The sequence below is a fragment of the Alosa pseudoharengus genome, unplaced genomic scaffold (genome assembly GCF_046254945.1).
Source record: "Alosa pseudoharengus isolate Yale_2024_CS ecotype anadromous, Long Island Sound unplaced genomic scaffold, YU_APseudo_1.1 YU_APseudo_1.1_scf_29, whole genome shotgun sequence".
Classification (NCBI taxonomy): domain Eukaryota; kingdom Metazoa; phylum Chordata; class Actinopteri; order Clupeiformes; family Clupeidae; genus Alosa; species Alosa pseudoharengus.
The window spans coordinates 811,753-828,596 of record NW_027468715.1 but is presented as its reverse complement, the minus strand read 5'-3'; the positions used below and the strand labels follow the sequence as shown (position 1 = coordinate 828,596).

General features: G+C 39.9%; 2 long non-coding RNA genes across 3 annotated transcripts; one reads left to right on the top strand and one right to left on the bottom strand.

The window, feature by feature from the left end:
• Positions 1-12,308: 12,308 nt before the first annotated feature.
• Positions 12,309-14,062, top strand: LOC143099473 (uncharacterized). Of its 2 annotated transcripts, XR_012981619.1 has the most exons (3): positions 12,309-12,628; positions 13,276-13,420; positions 13,586-14,062. It is a non-coding gene; the product is annotated as an uncharacterized LOC143099473 (long non-coding RNA). The 2 variants fall into 2 exon arrangements; XR_012981618.1 differs by lacking the exon at positions 12,309-12,628 and having other exon boundaries at positions 12,990-13,420.
• Positions 13,422-14,307, bottom strand: LOC143099474 (uncharacterized). Its single transcript, XR_012981620.1, has 2 exons — positions 14,094-14,307; positions 13,422-13,918 (listed from the first exon to the last, which is right to left on the bottom strand). It is a non-coding gene; the product is annotated as an uncharacterized LOC143099474 (long non-coding RNA).
• Positions 14,308-16,844: the final 2,537 nt, after the last annotated feature.

Below are 16,844 nucleotides of genomic sequence, written 5' to 3'. Positions count from 1 at the left end.
AACATTAATCTTATAACATCGTTATAATCTTATAACATCGGCCCTCGAATAACGAATCTCCCCTGCGTTTCTGACTACGGTCTGAAACAAAGCAGGAAAGGTTAACAGGGGGTTTATACTGTTTGGTAAAGTCTACAATGAAAGTAATGTAGGCTACCGCCAAGTAAAGCGGGAGATGTGTGTTGTTTATGCGGCCGCGTAAGCTGCAAAGCACTGCTAGACACTAGAAAGGGTGTCGGTTCTGCCTTTTCACACCGCGACACAGGTTTGTGGATATGAGTGTTGCGATTTCAGTTTTGAATAGCATATCGTTACAGCCCTATTAAATTCCTATTACGACCAACTACATTCTGCCTGATACACATTATATTTAGCCTACCGCAAGAGTGCAAGGCGTGACATGACATGCAAGCCAGCCATCAACTTGACTGCAAGCAACGCGAGCAGTGTGATACAAGGCAACGTTTTGAAAGAACTTTTGTCAGATGCCCAGTGTCTTCTTTCTGTCAGTCTTGTTGCCCTGCTATTTTAAATAAGAAATATGATGCAATAGAAGGGCATATTTAACGGATTCAGTGTAGACAGATAACATGCTTGGATCGCTACACACACGTCAAATACACAGGAATGATTATCGGCCTGTTCACATCGGCCCTATTTTGACATCGGACCGATACCGATGTGTAAAAAAATGACCATATCGGCCGATAATATATCTGCGGCCGATATATCGTGCATCACTAAGTCCGAGACCCCGACCACAACATCCACGTCCACTAGTGAGGACTAGCGACTGCCTGTCGCTAATATGCCTGATGACTGCACTACGAGAGATACCTTCTCGTGTCTGGTGAGCGATAACATCTGTGGGACCTGACTGAGCGTTAGTTGAGCTGAACTGTCATCCGACGTTTGCATGTCGACGTAGTGATGCTAGCTAGCTAACTAACTAGCTATCCACCAGTGTTGTAGTACTCAAGTCCGAGACTCGAACTCGAGTCCGAGTCATTAGCTAAATTTAGAGACTCGTGACTTGACTTGGACTTGAGCACTGATGACTCGAACTTGGACTCTGACTCGTGCATTCGCACTCGCGATGACTCGTCGAGGACTCAACTTTTTTTTGTAATATATCATAAGGCTATAATTGTAGTATGTCATTAGGCTATAATTTGCTATATGATTTTAATATCTAAATTATTCGTAATACTAATTTTAGTTCAAGGGAATGTTAGGCTACTGCTTCGTGTCGTAGGCTACATCGCAATCATGTTCACATGCAAAGCAAACTAACGTTAACTCAAAATGCCTGGAGATATGGCCGCCGCTATTTCAATGTAGTAGGCTATTGCCAGGCAATATTAGTTCTCATACATGACATAACATTACCTAAGATTACACTCAGCCTAGGCTAAACAACACACACTGCTGCTGGATAGCTGATCATCGTGACTTGGTGAACAGTGTTTTCCCTGACTGACGCGAGAAGCGAGGTTCCATTCATTCATTTTCATTCGGGGCGTGCCCTGCCGTGCTTCTGTCTGTTAATTTGCAGCAGGCTATTATCGGATGAAAGAAAAATAAACTAAGTTTTCCCGATCAAGATATAGCATAGCCTACTTCTTAATTTTGGTGTCATAAAATATAGAAGCATAACATTAAATTGCCTAGTAGAGTGTCCATGTAGTGTCAATGTAGGCCTACGAGAAACTGACAAACTGAACCTCTCGTGGGTAGGCTAGAAACAACTATATTTAAAACCACGAATGAACTGGATTAGGCTACTGTTACTGTTCAAACGAGCGATTTGATAGCCTAATCCACTGCACGAAAAAAAAGGAAATAGCAACGTGTTCTATTTCTAACAGGTGAATATCGTAGCAAATAGTATGGCGATGGCAGCTTAAAAAAACATTTATTTCACTCATCTCGCTGAAATGAACATGGCCTGTTGCACAAATAAATTAATTAGGCAGATGATCTACATCTTCGTTAACCTAAAGCTAGTTTTCATCTCTATTGTTAAATTGACGTGAAATATGTCTCCATAGTGTCAGTGAAGTGACATAACTATGCAGTTGCCAGTAGCCAGTGTTCACGTCACGGGAGTCAGAAAGAAGCTACCAAGACGGGCCCTGCTCTGTTTCTGTCCCTCCCAAACTGCGCTAAAATTGTGTAGGCTATTTAACAGCCAGAATTAAAAAAAAATGCCCTTTTATGATCCACACTACCTCTTACAAAATAGGCCTACTCCAACGTTTATCTAGCTCTTGTGAAGTATGAACTTCTACAACACTGCCTATACAATTGTCAGCAGTCAGTAACAGCATAATGTGACTTAATGGCCTGTGTGATTGGGATGTGAATTGCTCATTTATTATGAGTAGGCCTATAGGCTATGGTATAGTTATGGTATGGTATTCTCTCCGATATAATAAATACAACACATTGGGTTTGGGAAGAAATTTGGCAATACTACTTTCACACAAGTGATGGCACCCCTGTTTGGAGACAGAAGATTGTCCGTTTTGCTTTTAAGGATTTCATCTGCAATGGAAAAAAATGGAACGACATGTAGGCTATGCTTACTTTAGTGCTGGACTTGGACTCGACTTGATCAATAGGGACTCTACTCGGACTCGACGTGGATCAATAGTGACTCGACTCGGACTTGACTCGGATGAGTAGTGGACTCGACTCAGACTTGACTTGGAATTCTTTTTAATGACTTGGACTTGACTCGGACTTGAACACTGAGGACTCGAACCTGGACTCGGACTCGAGGCATAGTGACTTGACTACAACACTGCTATCCACTAACGTCAACCATCAACAGACGTCATCGCATTTCACCTTGAGAAGTTGCTGGTATGAACTTTTACATCGTCTGCCAAGGGAACTCAAATCACCGTCTGCCAACTTTCACACCTCTGCCATCTAGCTGCAGGCCTACGTTTCGCCACTGGACTGTCCAGGAGCAACGTACGGGAACATCATGCAAGCAACTTTTTAATCACCATGCCGGAGAGAAGAGAGAGCCGCCCACCGCCACGGCCACCACCCCCTCATCTGCTGGCTGATCTGCTCACCAGGGCCAAAGGGGACTTGTGGACTAAACTGCTGGCGAAGCACTATCACCTGCCTGTGGACTTATTGAGTGTTTTTTGTTTGTCTTTATCTTTGTCTGCATGAGCGCTGAGTCTGTTTTATGTCTGGTCTTGTTCTGTAAGCCTACTGTCTTTGTAAAGACAGGCTTGCTTTACTGTCTCTGTCTAGTGATCTAGCTAGACTGCAGTCTAACTGTTACAAGTAGCTTCTAGGGCCTACTAACATCACTTATTGAAGGCCTGTTAACGTTAAATCCTCCGGGTTGGTCTGAAGACACAGCTGTAGCTACGCCATATCATTGCCATTGGACTGAGTGGGACTAACGTTAAGTTAACACAGACTTTTATTTATTTATTTATTTTATTACTTGTTCATTTTTGTTTGTCTGTCTGTCTTGTATGTCTACCGTTAGGTGTCTCTGGTACGCTAGCGATTACGCCTCTCCATCAGGCATCTTTTGTCTTGTGCGTCTTTTGTAAATTTGTTTGTTTGTCTTGATGTCACGGTGTGTAAATGTAACAGTGTACATTTTCCAGTATTTATAATTACACAAAGATGTTCTTATTTTGATACACCATGTACAGTGTCTTCTTCTTCTGGGTGTCTATGGAGCTTCCTGCCCCCCTCCTCTTATCCCCCTCTAATATTTCCTTTTTTCTTATTTTTATGTCCTTGCCCCCTTCACCTCTTCCCTGTTTCTGTCACCTGGAAGAGGTATGCTTTCTGTCTAATTCACTTTTCTAAATCTAATATATATCCCTTCTTTACATTACTATCCATCACTTTTAAAACTATGATTTTTTATATTATTTCTCTCTGCATATTTCCCTTAATGTATTGTAGTGGTAATTTGTTTGGTTTCATGTATTTTGTTATGTAACATAGCGTAACATAAGCCAGTGACTAATTAGCTACCTAGTTAGCCTACTGTAATTACTGTAGTGTGTAGGCTACTGTACTCTGGTTAGCAATTAATGGCTAGCGATTAGCATCGTGACTATTACTTAGCATTTTTACAGTGCATGAAAATGCACTGTACTGTTCTTCCTAGGCAACTTCAACAACTTGTTATTATTATTCCGCTTACCACTTTTTCCGTACGCTATTTCTCTTGAACAGTTTAACTTAGAAACTTCGTTCAAACTTTGTAACGTAGGTCTTCAAACGGACCAAGCTGCTATGTCTTTTCAACTTTTATACTTTTTAGGGCCAATCTCAATTCTCTGTTTTACCCCTTCCCCTATCCCTTCATCTTACCCCTAGCCCTTGTCCCTCGAAACCGAGTGGCAAGACATAGGGGTGAAGAATATTCCCCTTGGAAATGAGATACCACTAGCCAACCATAAGGGAGAGCTGGATGCTTGAAACACTTGAATTAACGTAATTTACAGAGATCGTACCACACTGAAAGGTAATATTTTGTCACTAGCAACCTGTCTTCTGTCAAATAGGCTATAATTCAGCTATAATTATTTTCAGCTCGGAATAAAACCGTTCAGGAATTATTTCAACAACAGCTGAACGTGCCTATGTTCGTTCGCAGCCTACCTTCTGGTCCGGGTGAATGAAACAGGGATGGGGGACAAAATAAACATGCAGTTTGCTATGTAAACATCCCACAACTCCTTTGATGTTTTACAATAATATCCAAATGGTCGTTACTTGACATCAGAAGCAATCGCTACCTGTAATAGCCTATGCGAGGAGTCGGCAGCAGTAGGCCTATGCAGCATTCATATCAGACGAGCGGTAAAAAAAGTTCAGCGAATTTAGCTGCTGTTGGACTTTACATTTCTGACATGGTATGCTGCCAATTCGCGGGGTAGACATGGAAATATGTAAAATGCGAGACATTCGCGCAAATAATGATGTGCTGTTAACATTCACAAAACAGCGATTTTTGAAAACTTCCTAAGAACAGGACCTTCAATATATGGTCACAAGATTGAATGCAACATAAAACAATTACCATTTTAATTTTATAATCCTTATTAATGCCAACATTTCATGTCAATGAATCTCTCGGGTGTGCTTATTTTTCCGGTGTGAGCGGTGTATGTTGGGTATTTCTCTTACCCCTCGGTTTCAAGTAAGCTCCCGATCTTACTTGGTTTTAAGGGGTATCTACCCCTTGCCCTTATCCCTACCCCTCGATCGAAATGAGAATTGAGATAGCCCTTCGTCTCACGTGCACGCGCAAAACTAAGGGGAAGGGGGAAGGGGAAGGGGTAAAATAGGTCGATAGAATTGAGAATTGGCCCTTAAACTTTTAATGAAAAACTTTTTAAAAATCCCCATAGACTTAACATTGCCGATTGTGCCATCACGGCCGTTAAGCAATTAGAATCCTATGGCAGGTGTTCAGGGGCCGTATTATAGAAACTTCCTATCTTAAAGGAACACGCCACCCAAAATCAGTAGTGATATATGTTCTTACCGTAACTTTCACGAGTTGAGTCGTACCTCTCCCGCGTCGGTAGGTGCACTCAAACGATCTGTCGCGCGGCGCGAATGTGTTAGCATGTTGCTATGCTAGCGGGCTCTGCCGTGGCCGTAGAGAGAGGCACATAGCAGTATTCAAACACCTCCACGTTTTACCTACTTAAATACAGTTGCACGAGTAGTTGATGAAAAATGTTAGGGCACACAACATGAAACGTGACGATTTTCCAAGCGAATAAACATGAGAACTACAATGTGTGGCGCAATAGCACTTGGGAGTACTTCGACCTAGCGTGGTAATATTATTAACACCTAATTGTAGATCCTATCCACCACAGAGTTTAGAATCCATGCTGGATCGACCCTCAGCCTCTCCCTCCCCTCTGAGCGAGAGAGGCACACACACTAGAGATGCGCTGATGGGCTATTATTTCAACCATAACTGCATAGCAAAACTTATCATCCATCAGCCATCCATCAGCACCAAAGTTTGTTGACCAATTTTCAAAACTGCACCTGCCCACCATCCGCTGGTTGTTTTAATGTAGGCTATATGGGTGATGCAGCGCTGCTGACGTGAGGCTAGAAAGCCCTTGCCTGTTCTAGAAAGACTGATCTAATGCAGCAAATATATTAACTCTTTCCCGACAGGGCCAAAACAGGCCAAAAATGACTCCTTTGATATTTCATTCTGCTGTGGGTGACCTAAGCATATCTCAAAGAAACCATCCATTTTCTCTTGAAGCCAGATAGTTAGGCTACACAAATATATGTTTGACATGACAATTATGTATTATTTATATATACTAATTAGCATAAATTAGCATACCATTTGCATATTTCGGGCACATTTTTTGAGTTTGTGAAGCTCCTCAGCTTCAACACAGCATGTTATAAAAAAAGTGAAATAGCAGAAAGTTGCATTTACCTGTTGGCTAAATAAATACCAAGTTTGGTAGCAATTGGGTGAAAGGAACTCTAAATAACTAATTTTGAAATTATGTATACAGACGAGCCTAAATAACCATTATATAGTTTTATTATCAATTAGTTGCAATATCACATTTGTATCAAAAAAAATAACTTACAATTTCATCTCATACATATTATTTTGGTTAATAATCATGTTTTTTTTTTTGTCAATGTGTAATAATCATCAACAGTTTAGACTGTTAAAACAGATGAACAGTTAAAATGACCCAACAGAGTCAGTGTTGCTGAAAATGACCCAACAGATTCAGATACCTCCCACACGGAGTTACACTACAGATTTGGCCCCTACCCTCTCACACCACACAGTTTCATATCACTAGACAACATGGGCATATGTACTTTTAAAAACAGCTGAACAGTATGTCATTACTACCACTGAACCTCGGTCGATTGTCATTACTCGCCATGTTGAAATATCGCGATTGGCGCTTGACAACCAATCACAAAATATAAAATCTAACCAATAGCAAAAATACAACACATATCCAAGGAAAACCTATTTATTTGATTGGCTTAGACACTCATTGACATACAAAGACGTTTTCACGGGGTTTCAGTGAAGAAAAATGATACTTTTATTAATTTCCGTCATCAGTACGTACGTACTGATTTCTCTATGGGCTGTCGGGAAAGAGTTAAAAGGCAAAAGTCGTACATTGGCTAGGCCTATCCCCAGAATATCAGCAGCAAACTCAGTCTCTGTCGCGCAAAACAGTCTCCAAATAAAACGCACATCGGCCTGTTGCCTATTCTGCCAGCTTGTGACAATATATCGTCCAAAATGCTTGATTGCATTGCATTCTCCACATTTTTAGCTACATTTTCATGTACCACATCAGCATTTTTGTTCAGTGAATCTTTTGTAAATCGCTTTACAATTACCGTCGGGCCCTTGTCAGCAGACTTCGGCTTGCCTCTTGCCATATTCACTCCTTGTCTTCCGATGTCATTTCTGAGTCATCTACAGATGTTCACCTCCCTAAATAGAACCAACTTCAACCTGTGTTATATCCTAGATGAGACTGCCTGGGTTATTTTGTTTAGATATTAGCCTATATATAAAACACATAATTGTAGCCTACCATTCAGGGAATAGGCATTTAAAAGAGAGACAGAGAGTGATATGACTCAGAAATGACATCGGGCGATGGCAGTGCGAGATGTTCAGAACGTAAGAGCTAAAACTTCTACAAACTCACTAACATCCACAGCGGAAAAAGAAGGTAAGAAAAATAGTCGGAAAACTTAGATGTGTAAGGCAAGCAAGCAAGTTTGGCGGTTGTTACTAAAAATGTGAACATGCACGTTGCATTGTTGTGCGGTGGACTTTCAGAATGAATGGAGTCGGAGTTTCTTTAATATCGAGGCATCATATTTGTCCGATGGCCTGCTAGGCTATAAAATGAATTGCGATGTCTGTCTGAAAAAGACGCGCTCGTGCAGTCAAAATGAATGGGAGTCTTCAGAACAGGCTTGTCAGTCAACCTGACATAACAGTGTGTAAAGTAGCCTATAATGTGAATGATTTGTTATTTTATCAAGGATTTCTTTCTTTTTGCAAAAAATAAAGTACAATAGGCATTAATTAGTAGGCCAGGAGCATGCTGAAATTATGTGGCAAATTGCGTTTTTTATTACAATGATAAAATTGTAGGCCTAAAAGGACGTGACCGAAGCTGAGGCAAGCCAGGCAATAGGCCTATAGGCCCGACGGTAATTGTAAAGCAATTTACAAAAGATTCACTGAACAAAAATGCTGATGTGGTACATGAAAATGTAGCTAAAAATGTGGAGAATACAATGCAATCAAGCATTTTGGACGATATATTGTCACAAGCTGGCAGAATAGGCAACAGGCCGATGTGCGTTTTATTTGGAGACTGTTTTGCGCGACAGAGACCGAGTTTGCTGCTGATATTCTGGGGATAGGCCTAGCCAATGTACGACTTTTGCCTTTTAATATATTTGCTGCATTAGATCAGTCTTTCTAGAACAGGCAAGGGCTTTCTAGCCTCACGTCAGCAGCGCTGCATCACCCATATAGCCTACATTAAAACAACCAGCGGATGGTGGGCGGGTGCAGTTTTGAAAATTGGTCAACAAACTTTGGTGCTGATGGATGGCTGATGGATGATAAGTTTTGCTATGCAGTTATGGTTGAAATAATAGCCCATCAGCGCATCTCTAGTGTGTGTGCCTCTCTCTCGCTCAGAGGGGAGGGAGAGGCTGAGGGTCGATCCAGCATGGATTCTAAACTCTGTGGTGGATAGGATCTACAATTAGGTGTTAATAATATTACCACGTTAGGTCGAAGTACTCCCAAGTGCTATTGCGCCACACATTGTAGTTCTCATGTTTATTCGCTTGGAAAATCGTCACGTTTCATGTTGTGTGCCCTAACATTTTTCATCAACTACTCGTGCAACTGTATTTAAGTAGGTAAAACGTGGAGGTGTTTGAATACTGCTATGTGCCTCTCTCTACGGCCACAGCAGAGCCCGCTAGCATAGCAACATGCTAACACATTCGCGCCGCGCGACAGAGCGTTTGAGTGCACCTACCGACGCGGGAGAGGTACGACTCAACTCGTGAAAGTTACGGTAAGAACATATATCACTACTGATTTTGGGTGGCGTGTTCCTTTAAGTCCTAAGTTAAGATAGGAGAAGTGTAAGATAGGATTTTTCTCAATTTGGTATTACAGAAACATATCCTATCTTATCTCAGGTTAAGATATCCTAAGTAGGCGATCTAGCATCGACGTTCAGCTTTTATGTCTGTTACTTAGCAACAGATGAAACTTGTTGTTGGATCACCTCACTTCACAACTGATCATAATAATAATTCAATATGGAGTTCATTACCCGTTGGAAACTTGATGTAACGTCACGCTAATCCACCAATGGCTTTTGCTACCTCTGTTAAAGGAGAATTCCGGTATGATATTGACCTAAAGTGTGTTGAAACATGATACCGAGTGTGAACGTATGTCTAGCTCATCTCGGCTTGTCCCCTGCACTCAGAAATCGGGCGCTAGTTATCGGCCTAGCCATGCAAATAAATCACTGTTTTACACCATTTACGAGTCTCAAAGTAGCTCCATATTTCATTGTTAGACTTCCGAGGGCCTTGACATTTAAAACGAGACATTGTGAACTTTGAAAAAGCACTGGTAGTTTATTTACAAGACGATTTATACAGACAGTACCTGCGCTACATATAACAAAAGAGCTGCCATCTCGCTTATTTGTAACAGTAATTTGACAGTTAGGAGAGCTGATGGGTCATCCTAAAGTTAGGACAGTTTATTTAGGATTTTGGTAACTTAGGATATTTCTGTAATACACATTTCCTATCTGGAGTTAAGATAAGAAACTGACTTTAGGATCGGCCGTTCTGTAATTACTTTTTTCCTAAATCCGATCCTAACCCTTGTTACCGTAGTTACCAAACAGATAAGATAGGATTTTCGAGTTAGGAAGTTTCTGTAATACGCCCCCAGGCCACCTGCAGCCTCAGGCTTTAAGTATACAATCTGGGTCAATTAAGACTACACATCCTATTCAACTGTTTCCTCTGCCCAAAACTGTTTCAAAATAAAAGTCCTCACTACAATAATCCACTGTTAAACAATGTAACCCATTAAACTACTGAACTTTTTACATTCAACTTTTAAACGGTCTACTTTTAAACTATCATTCAACTATCTATCTATTAAACTAGCTGTCTATCAACAACTTTTAAACTATCTTCATTCAACTTTTAAACTTTTAAACTATATACAATTACTAGCTGTCTATCAACAACTTTTAACTTATCAACTATGTCAACACTTTTCATCAACTATGACTCCTACCCACTGTAGCTAGTTAGCATGGTTAGCAAAGTTAACATTGCTAACATTTTTAGCAAAACTGTTAAAAATGATTAGCTAGGTTAGCTAAGTCACATGGTTAGCATAGTTAGCATGTTAGCATGCTAGTTAACATTTTTAGCAAAACTGCTAAAAATGATTAGCTAGGCTAGCTAAGTAACACGGTTAACATAGTTAGCATGCTAACATGCTAGTTAACATAGTTAGCATAACTGCTAAAAATGATTAGCTAAGTTAGCTAAGTAACATGGTTAACATAGTTGGCATGCTAGCATTGCTAACATAATTAGCATGTTTAACAAAACTGCTAGAAAATGTTAGTTAAGTTAGCTAAGTAACATGGTTAGCATGTTAGCATTGCTAGCACTACTATAAAACATTAGCTAAGTAACATGGTTAGCAGAATTAAAAATCTTAGCATAACTGCTAGCAAACATTAGAGCCATTCCAACTTTCAGTTATCGTCAAATATCTACCTATACACAACCATTAAACTGCTAGAAAACTAGGGCTGTCAATTGATTAAAAAATGTAATCGAATTAATTACACACTCTGTGATTAATTAATCTAAATTAATCGCATATATAATTTTTGCTGTGACAGTATTTAAAATATTTAAATTCAAATCGAATCATTGAATAATCATCATTAGTGACATTAAAGTTCAAAAACTCTTTTATTATTATTTTCACTGTTCAAATAATGGCCATAATAATCTATGATATGACCTAATATGCTGAGAAAATAAATTCAAAAGTGCTTAGGGAAGAAGTTTTTTTTCACTACAAGGCATTTCAGGCCACAGATATAACCTAGGGGACACAATGAAAATAAATTAACACTCCCCTCAATGTCAACACTATTTCTTTGCATTGAACTCCAGTGATATGCAAATTCCTTGCTGCAGACATTGCAGAGGACTTTATTTTAATCAACACTTTATATTTTTAACACCATCAGGCCATTTTTTAAAAGTAAATGTTCCAATCAATGATCTAGGCAGCACATTTTCTTCTCTCTCCTTCATTTTACAGTCTAATGGTTACTGACTAGAACGGCTCGGGGTCAAAGGTCTTATGGAATCGATTAATCTGCACTATTTTTTTTAATCAGTTATTTTTTCTCAAATTAATTAATCGAAATTAATCAGTTATTTTGACAGCCCTATAGAAAACGTTAGCTAAGTAGCATGGTTAGCAAGTTAGCATTGCTAACACTGCTATAAAACATTAGCTAAGTAGCATGGTTAGCATAGTTAAAAATCTTAGCATAACTGCTAGCAAACATTAGAGCCATTCCAACTTTCAGTTATCGTCAAATATCTACCTATACACAGCCATTAAACTATTTGAATATCAACATTCATTCAACTTCCAGTCTGTCAACAGCTTTTAAACTATTTACCTTCAACTTTTAAACGGTCTACTTTTAAACTATCATTAAACTATCTATTAAACTAGCTGTCTATCAACAACTTTTAAACTATCTACATTCAGCTTTTAAACAGTCTAACTTTTATTAAGCTATGCAACCACCATGTCTATCCTAGCATCACCGTAGTAACCATCTCTGTATTATCTGTTTTAAAGGGGACATATTATGCAAATGTCACTTTTTGCATCCTTTTGTACCTCCATTTGGGTCTCTATTGCTCCTAACAACACTCCACGCGTGCAAAAAAGCCATCCATGCGTTTTCTGTGAGTCAGTTGAACGATATTGGTGTCAGGAATCATAGGCTTCTATGAGCCATTTTCTGGCTCCCTTAACCTGACGTCAAAATAAGGGAATTTGCATAGAACCACCCTGGCGCCACCCCTCACCTCTCAACCCCCATATAGCCCCACCCACCCAATTAGTTGAAGATCGATCGCCATTAATTTGCTGGTTTAACGAGCACGGACACCAAGCTCAATGACTACAAGCAAGAGCAAGTCACACATGAAGTGTTGTGTTGTTGGCTGCACAGAACAACACAAATCCTTGCACTTTCTCCCAGCCAAAGACGACAGAAAAACCGAGTGGCTCCACTTCATTGTCGATGGCCATGTTCCAGCAACAGTCGGCAAAAATTTTGTGGTGTGTGCGAACCACTTCAAGACAGACTGCTTTGAAAACTTAGGACAGTACACTGCAGGATTGGCCATCAAACTTTGTTTGACAGAGGGATCTGTACCTACTGTTCGTGGCAAGTCACAAGATGAGAGACATGTAAGTACTTTCAAATAATGACTTTTGTGTTTCTATCGCAGTTAAGCATGAACTAACGTTAGGCTGTTCGTGTTTTGCCATTTAGCACAAGCTAACGCAAACATTACGGCTAACTTTAGCCCTGCATCTGCTTGGAGTGAGCATTTCCTCCATTCCAAATTGCAAATGCAGCACACAGCCGATCGAGTCATATTTGACAATCCCAGTCAATAATATCTGAAAGTAATGATTTGAAAATGTTGTCTAGACGCTAGACCTCCATTAAATATTGTCATGTTATCCACAATTGAGGCGACCAACAGCTAAAAGCCCTTAGTATAAGCTAATGTTAGCTTGTAGCCTCACTTTATAACATTATCCAGTGTTTGCACATTTCCCCTATAGCTCTATTTCATTTAAGCTGCAAGGGTTTGTCACAATTTGTAGTCGTTTTGTCCTTACTGATAAGGAGTTAGATATGGTCATGTTATCTACAATGAAGGTGGCCAGTAAGCTCTTGGTCTAGGCTAATGTTTTCTGTTGTAAATAAAGCGAGATATAGTACTGACAGTGCAAGAAGTTGTAGCCTCAGTTTTTAGCTCAAAGTAAACGTGCATATTATGTGCATGCCATTATTTTCATGTTTGGTTTTCTCTTTACTGCGCAAGACTCTACCTGGCTGCTCTGCATTACAATGAGGATGCTGCACGAGACCAGGCCACCTTATCCTCTGGGGACCCTCTCTACAGGATGCATTTCCCAAAGTACAGGGAGAGTGCAGGGTGAAACCCATCAAAACCGAGACAACATTCCGTAAGTTACATAATTTTTTATTTATCAACAATAAAAGATCTGTTCATTTTGCATGCTATTGCACTATGGTGTCTTTACAATGAACAAAACAATAAATAAATGTACAATGAAATACTTTACAAACTATGTACATAGTTACAGAAGTGTTTGTGAAATATTGCACAGGGTATGTGGAACACTTGATGGGCTTCATCATGGGCGAGGTCTTTGTGGACCAAGAAGCATACAGGGAGGAACTCCTGAAAATAAGCATTCCTCCGGACCTGTCCTCAGAGTTTGAGCACCCAGAGAAGGAGGAGGAGGTGATCGCCAACTACAGTATGTGTCTCACTTCAATCCAGGGGAGGCAGTTTGAAGCCCACGTCTTGTCCTTGGCTGTCAGGAAACTCCCGACGAACACGCAGGACCACACATGACGGGATGACGACCCTTATTCTGCATCCAAGGAATCCCCAACACCAACTGACAAAGCTCCTGTAGGCAAGCTATCTGTAACGACTAAAAAAAACAAAAAACATTGCAGTAGTTAGCAGGTTACATAATCTGTCAGTTCTGTCAAAAGTGCAAAGTGCAATTGTCATATTGCATATGTCATGTTTTATTTCTGTTTTGTGTAATAAATATATTGTAATTTTATTTATATTTAAATGTGTCATGAGTGTATGTTTGATACCTGCTGAATTTGCAGACAATAGCCATACATAAAAAGAAAGAAAACAACAATTGGGGCATGTGTTGGTGTGTAAGGCCATTAGTGACCTATGAACATTAGTAAGACTAACATCTGCTTTTGCTGATAAAAACGGTAGCCTGTCACTTCTCATAAACACTGGGAAAAACTAATAAGTAGCTTAATAAATAACACATACTGCTCTATTCCCCGTAGCCGTAAGGCCCCACGGTCAGCTCTGTATATGTTCAGTGCGTTCTGAGGAGAATAAACATTCAGGCACACCGGGTATAAACCCGTCTGCTGCAGACGTCGTGTGATCTATAATGGTATGGTAAGGTGAGTGCTATGCTAGCACAGTCCCTAGCATTATTCGTAAATGAGTGAGTAATATGGCAGCATACTCGCTAGCTCATTTATAAATAAGTTAGTAACACGGTAAGATATTTGCAGGCCTTTCTGTATTTTAGAAAAGTTACCTGTGTAATTTCCAGGCAGCATATACTCTGCCTCAGTTGGCACTGCCCAACAATTTCCACAAGCACACCTATATAATAATTAAAATAATAATAATAATAAAAGCTAATCAAGTGCTGTGAATCTAGTGAAGTTTCAAATACAAGCAAATGTTAAATATTGTAAAAAGACTGGCTTTGTCACGAAAAATTACATTACGTTTACTTCGTAACAGGGTGAAGGCTAATAGCCAAGACTAATTTGGCACGTAGGAGAGATAGCAAATACATTGATTTAAAAAGTTAACAAACCATTTAGAAACTGCTTGCAGCATTCGTGAAGGTGTTTCTGCAGGTGGCTCCTCTTCATCTTGATCTAGGTCCGACTCTGGGTCGAAAATGTTGGGCTAGAGTGCGCCTCTGTATTCTGTCATTTTCACCCAAGCAGTGGAGGTTTTCACGAACAGCGTAAACATCTGACAGGTGGGGCGTGGTCAGCAGTAGCTTATTTGCATAAAAGTGATAGAGTCCTTAAACGGCTCATTCTGAAAGGGACTGAAGCTGGCAAGAATTAGGCTGCAGAGATCTCTTTATGTGAGATTGATTTTGTGCAAAAAACTTTATGAACATGTTTTGTATAGCCCATAGACCTATTCTAACTTGTTTAAAAAGAGGTATAATATGTCTCCTTTAACTATACATGATATTTTACATCACAACTTTAGCATTGTCATGCACTGGTAATTCCTTGGAATTGCATTTCTAGTTTTCTTTGTTGCTTTTTATAGGAGTTGGGGAAGGCAATATGAACACCCAGCAGTGTACTGTATGTTGGTTTCTAGGTGTGTCATTAATTTCGATTGGTTTGTTGATTTGTGGTTTGTGTGTTTCTGTTAGTGTGATCCTAGCAAGTTAGCTCATTTCTGTTTTATGCTAGCTCCCGCTAGCTAGCGAGCTAACTAGCTACACTGTCTGAATGGGAGGCTAGGTTTTGAATGTGTTGCCTTGAATTACTCCCTAGACCCTGGCGATTTGTCTGGGTAGCTTAAAATGTATTTGTTGGGTTTTATTTAACTTTATTTCATGTTTAAATCATAATTGAGTTACCTGCCCTGTTTCTGTCACCCTGGGGAAGAGGAGTTGGGGAAGGAAATATTAACACCCAGCAATGTACTGTATGTTGGTTTCCAGAGAGTAAAAGAACGAAAGGAACAGCTGTGTCGGCGTCACCATTTTTATACCACCACTTCAACCAATCACAACGCAGAGCCAATTACCACCGGTTACACTTGGTGCCGTGACTCTGTGACAGCTAGATCAACGCCTGCTTGATCGCCGGGATAGCAGCTTCACGCAGGGGGCCGTTCTACAGTATGTGTGTACTTGTGAGACAGAGGTACTCACAGTGTTGCCAGATGCCAGCAAGGTTTTCCAGCCCAAAGCCTCGCCAAAAACCGCGAGAATGCACAAAAAACCGCCCAAATTTGCTTTTGCTTGTTTCTCATTTAAACACATTGAAATCATTAACAAGCTTTAAAATTACCCATTTTTGGACTTAGCCTATCCAATTTCAGAAACAATATTCAATCAAATGAACGCAAAAGTAGGCTACACGGACCTCAGTCAGACTATTCTTCTATAAGCTTATGTTACGGAAAATAATGCAATAAACGTAGACTATCAATGAGTCTGTTTGTGTCAATAGACGCTTGGAACAAAAGCATTCAGTAGGCTAGCCTAACATACAAACATTGAGTGGATATGAACATACAAAATAGCCTAACGCACAACATTTCAATTATTTATAATAGCAACATGACATGCATATTCATGTATTAGATGAAATCGCATTGATTATAGAACAGGGGTGTCGACTCTTTGAAGAGGCAGTGCGTTCATAACTGGTGGGCCAGCTCTAGGCTACAAAAAATATTTTCATAGGCCTACGCCAAATGTAGGCTAAAGGCTTGAGTTAAACTTGAGTCTGACACCTGTGATTTAGAACAATTAATTAATACATAGGCGCTATCTATTCCTTGAGACAGGCAGTTAGGCCTAGAGTTTTAATGAAAATCGCGCTGAACATAGGCTATTTAGGACAGTGTCAGTGCGCTCTTTGCAGAAGCAGTGCGTTCATGCATGGCAACTCTATACACGCAAAAAATATTTTCATACGCCAGATATAGGTTAAAGGCAAACTTGAGTTTGACACCTGTAATTTAGAACAATTAGTAGGCCTACTTGACAGGCAGTTAAACCTAGAGTTTTCATGAAAGTCGAGTTGAACGAACAGGGGTGT